We start from the raw sequence: 6,000 nt of genomic DNA on the forward strand, positions 1-6,000 counted from the left end.
CCAGGTGTCAGCTGTCTATATGTGACAGCAGCTTGGAATTGCTGCAATACCCGCTGCACAAACATGCAGTAAAAAAATAAATAAAAAAAAAAAAAATAGTAAACAAAAACATAATACATCATAAAAATGACCTGCTATACAGCTGACACACTTCACAACATTACAACATTCACGGGGAGCATTACAGGGAGCCTCACACTCATCTGCAGCCACAGATAGACACTACACCTCTACCTACACTGATTCAATATTCATGTTCCTCGGCTCTCCCTTGGCAGTGTGCCATCAATAATATGCATGGCATGCTGCCGAGGGGAACCACAACCGTGTACATGGATACATTCCATGTAGGCTTTACACTGTGCCTACATGGATTTTATTAAATCCTGGGGTATATTTTTTTTGCTATAATCATGACCACTGCTACAAGTGCATCTCTGATGACTGAGACATGTATTCTTAGTTTGTTACCTTCAGCCATTTCATAAATACTGTTCCTGGGATTCACGAAGCTCTTGTCAGGTGAAGGCATAGCGTCGGCATTCTAACACCAAATATGGCCACCGAGCGATTCAGGTACGAGCTGTTTTCACGTGCACTACTTGCGTATGCTACACCCACACAACTCCTGAGCCTTGTATGCAAATTAACCCATGTACAGCAGTGTAGCATGCAAATGAAGGTATGTAGTGATTCAGGAAGTGGTGCAGGTGTAGTGTAAGCATGCAGAAATGCAAACCACAGAAAACGGTTTACATTTTTGCAAACATAAGACTGGAGACATGACAGCCGACCAAACACATGTATTATATTGTTAATATATGCCAATGGCGAAATAAATAGCCATTGGCATAAAAATTATGCACAAAATATAAAATTAACATTTAATATATATAGTTGCACTATCACGACGTGGAAGTGCAGGGCAGCGGTGTGCAAAGGGGATCACAAGGAATATATAAAAATATACAACAAAATCGAAATGAAACACATATCACGATTTCCCAATAATAGTCAATGGCAGGCATGCTACACCATACTTATGGTGCAAGGGTTGCTAAGGGGCAGTGACAGTGTTATGCACAGTAGCTAGAAATTAGTAGGCAATGCCATGCAAATGAGAGGTGTAATAGTGAATCGCAGATTCCCCGCTGATGTAAGGATGAACTTCACAGTGTAGCGTTATAACACCGATGTGTGCCCTTGAGATAAAGATGACATCAAGAGAGGGGTGTGTGAGCACATTGGAGCATTACTAAACTGGTTTGCCCCTAGCTAGGCAAAGCTGCAGGATAGTGGTGTGTTGAATTGGCCATAGCTATGCTTAGCTAAGAGTACACAAGGTAACCAAGTATGCATGTGAACGGAGCGAAAACGGACGTAAACCTGGTAAATGGGTATGTGCGGCGCACACTGCAGCTGAAACAGGAAGGATATAGGAAAGAAATAAGGAAATGCTGCAGCAGTGAAATTGGAGTACAAATGACTAGTTAACACCTAGGAGCCTACAGTGGGCCATTGACAACAGCTAACAAGGCTGAAAGCCGCTACCTGCAGAACAGAAAAGGGGAGGGGCTGTACTGCAAAGAAAACAGAAAAGTGTCAAAGCAGAAAAAAGCTGACTTGCAGTATATCAGCTACAAGGCACAATATGCCATGACTGGGTAGGGAAAGTACAAACCAATAAAGATGGCAGGTGGATGCATGCCTGATAATGGGAGGGGATCCAGGTCTAAAAGTGAATTAAAGGGCAACAGATTAATCAAGGCAGGCAAGTAGATCTCCACAGTAAAAGCCCCGCACTTGCAGTTCTCATTGCAAAACCCATAATTTAGACACACTGCAGCTGGAATAGCTCATACACACCCACTGACATCAGCAGCATCCATAGCACAATACTATAACATGTGAAAGCACCTCACACACATTTGTGTATTCCCATACACTCTGCACCAGTGGTGTATACAGACGGGGATCTTTTATTATGTACATGTTAGGGGCTGCCATAGCTTTGATCCACCAGCATGTGTTGGAGACTGAAGATGGTGTGGAGGATGATGCACACAACCACCTCAGGCACCAGAGGAGGAAGAGAGTGTTCAGTCCCAGGGTAACCTACCAGGGGCTGCATGATCTGGAGATAGTAGAGCATTACAGGGTGGACAGGGACATCTTACATCAACTTGTGAAGCTGTGCCTGCCAAGCCTCAGAGCAAGAACAAACAGAGGGGAACCCATCCCAGTGGATATGAAGGTATGTGTAAACCTGAGAATACTAGCTACAGGTACCTTTCAAAGACCAACTGGGGATATCATGCGGATCTCACAGGCATCAGCATCCTTGGTACTACACCAGTTCCTCGATGCCATGTTACCACATGCCAATGAGCAGATATACTTCCCTCGAACGCAGGAGGAGCTGGCCAGCAATATTCGTCTCTTCCACCCTGTGGCAGAATACCCGAAGGTACTGGGTGCAATAGACTGCATGCACATACACATCAAGTCACCACCCAGTGAGCAGGGTAGGCACTACATAAACCACAAGGAATACCCCTCCATCAACTGCCAGGTCATGTGCAATGCCCAGGGCATTATCATGGATGTGTGTGCTGGCAGCCCTGGAAGCTATCATGACTCCCACATCTGGCATGCCTCACAGCTGTATTGGTTATTTGCCAGGGGGGACATCCCAAATGGCCACCTGGTGGGGGATGCTAGCTATGCACTGGAACTGTGGATGATGACTCCCATCAGAAATGCACACAAACCCATGCTGGAACGCCATAATGAGGCACACACACAACCAGAATCATCATAGAGCATTTGTTTGGGATGCTGAAATCATGGTTCTGTTGCTTGAACATATCTGGTGTTGCCTTGCAGTACTCTCCAGGCACATGTGCCCACATCTTCATAGTGTGTGCCATGCTACACAATATGGTCCTGTGGAAACACTGTAGCAGGGACAGAATGGTGAAAGCCCTCACAGCCCATCACCATTGCCAAGGGCCCCACAGGCACAGAAGTACTCAGACCACAAACACCCTGAGCCAGCCCCAGTAGGCAGATGGAGGCATGCCCAGTATGCCCATGCCTTGGCAAAGAGGGAACATAAAGGACACACACTGACAGTGTAGGCACCTAGGGATTGACACCTTTCTCTACCTGCACACACAGTAAAAATGGATGGCACACACACACAAGACTACCTGTAAATTGTCATGTATAGGGAGTCTACTGTGTGCATCCACCATAGGCAACCCTCAGCTATTGCGCACACAACTGCCATAGGCACAAGGTAAGTCAACACCTGAACAGTAAAGAAAGCTATCAGCATATGAAGATACTGTATGTATAGATTCATAGGTAGGTACTTGGCCAATTGCCAGAGGCCATTCATAAGCCCAGCCAAAATGTGTCAGCTTTTGCCACTCCATTGATTCATTAACTCTGCTCGACATTGGCACAGGAAAATAACTTTCTTGAGTGGCGTAAGCCAGGGAATCTTGTTGGCTAGGCTTACATAGGCCCTTGGGCTGATAGCCTAGTAGCTACCTATGAACCTATGAACATATGAACTGTCCATCTGTGGAGCAAAGTCAATGGCGGGATCCCTGGAGTGCATCTATTGTTCCCCATCCACTCTTCAAGGTTTCTCTTGCAGAGTGTTAGTGAGAGGCTCTGTATAATGTAGTTAGGGATGTTGTTCCAAAGTATGGGTAGTATCTGTGACAGGAAGCTGTCCCTCCAGCATCTCTCAGTTATTGTTGTGGCAAGGTTCAGTTCACTACAGTGTGTGGCTCACTGTGACATGGATTCCCATAGGTGGAGCATATCCATCAAGCCTGAGTTCGACGTGGCTGTATTGGCCAGCGGAGATCATCTCTGGGTAAACAAGATTCCACTGAGTAAAGCAGTTTATTCAGTCTGGCTGCATAGGCCATATATTGGAGGCCAGTATTCCCCTTGGCGAGGTACATGCGTGGACTTCCCAGCTGTTGGAAGTGTCTTCTGAGGTACATCCCACTTGGGTAATTATAACCTATGATGTGACTGATGAGTGATGAGTAAAGGGGCACTATAACCCCAGTATGTCTAGATGGGAATCCTTTAGTAATCAGATGGCCTACATAGAATGTTGTCCTAACTACTGTGGAGATATGATTATCAAAGTAGAGATCACTATCTACCTTAGCCCCAGATACCCCATTACCTCATCCATAATAAAGTGGCTGCCACTTATGTGTTAATATGTGGATGCCAATTCCACAATGGAATGACCATGAAGTTAGTGGCACTTGGCTGGAGGCCATGACATTGACACCCTGTGATGTTCTCTGTGAGGCCCCTTGAGGGATGTCTGTGTCAGCTGGACTATCAATCATGGCTCCCAATTCGCAATCATTGCCAAACATGGTCTGCTGTAGTCCACCTGTGTTTGGCTGTACCTCTAAGATGTATATGTCAAACAGTAGGGCTCCTGTGGGACACCAGTCATGACTGGTCAAGAGTTGGACCTGGAGACTGCTAGTCGTAACATGTGGGTTCTGTGTGTAAGCCCCTTGGCATCCCAACCTGTGATGTATGGGTGTATGTACAGGCTGGTGTGTTTATCAATAATACCTGAGTGGAGCATGGTGGCAAAAGCCTTGGCGAGGTCCAGGTAGTATGTGTGAACCACCTCCCTCGTCATCTAACATTTTGGTGACTGTATGTAAGACGTCAAACATGTTCAGTAGGCATGAACTGCACTCAACCAAGCTGACCTGGGTTGGGTCAGGTGTTCGGAGTTTACCAATGTCTTTGTTAATGAGTGCCTTGAGGATGTGAAGCATAACATTGCAGATGAGGCTAGTCAGGCTTATGGGGTGGTAGTTACCATGGTCAGTTGTGATTCCACCTTGATGGAGTGGAATAACCATTGCCACGAGCCATTGTATGGGCATGTAGCCTGTGGAGAGGCTGAGGTAGGAAAGCTTAATTAGGTGGGGGGCAGGTTGTCTTGTACAGTTTGCAAGATGCAGTCTAGGACAACATCTGCCTCCATTGACGCTGTGTTCTGCTGTTAGAGAGGGCCATTTCCACCTTTGAGTCTCTGATGTGTGGGGATACTGTACCTTTCGGGTAGTGTTGTGGGCATTTTAGGGTGTGAAGTATGCACTGAATGTATCTGCAAGGATGTTGGTGATATCGGTAAGGTCAGCATATTTTGTGCTATGTTTCACCGGCACAGTGCAAATCTGTGTGTCACCATGTAGATCCTTGACATAGCCAAAGAAGGCTTTGTGGTTATCTATTGAATCCTTGCATATTCTCCTGCTGATGTTAGCCTTGGATGATGTCATGAGGGACCTATGTATCTCACTAATAGTGGTCATGGACATCTGCCCTTCGTGGGATTTGCTGTTTGTCTGGAACACTGTCCTACTTCTGTAGTATAGCCTGTTTACTGCAGAGGTCCACCAGACTGGTGTCCTTGTCTAGGAATAGTGAGTCTTGGTTTACCAGTGATGGCACGATCCATACATCCATGTAGGTGCTTATAGATTGCATTTGTAAATCTGTTTGTATCTTGAGCAGTGTTTCCCCTTAGTGTGGGGGCTGTGAAACCCCCCCATAAATAGTAGTGTAAATTTAGCTGTAGGAAAGGTATACACTGCGGTATCCATGGTTGGGGGAGATGCTTGGGTGTGGAAACAGTGAATAGTTCATGATCAGATCTAACCAGTAACCTGTTAACCTTCGCAGTGATGCACCTGTTGTCCATGTTGGTGATGACCACTTCTAGTAGTTTCCACCCCAAATTAGGGAGGTTACCACCTGATACAGGGCATATGAGGTGATAACTTCCAGGAAGCGCAGGGCCTGGAAGTGAGTACCGGAGTAAGTTTCTCAGTTAATGGTATGGTAGTTGACATTGACCAATGCCAGGGTGTGCGTTAGGACTGTCATTCTATCCACTGTCTCCAGGAAGGTGGAGTGGTGGCCCGGGGTCAT

The sequence above is a fragment of the Protopterus annectens genome, chromosome 3.part0 (assembly GCF_019279795.1).
Source record: "Protopterus annectens isolate FY-2018-M chromosome 3.part0, PAN1.0, whole genome shotgun sequence".
NCBI lineage: Eukaryota > Metazoa > Chordata > Ceratodontiformes > Protopteridae > Protopterus > Protopterus annectens.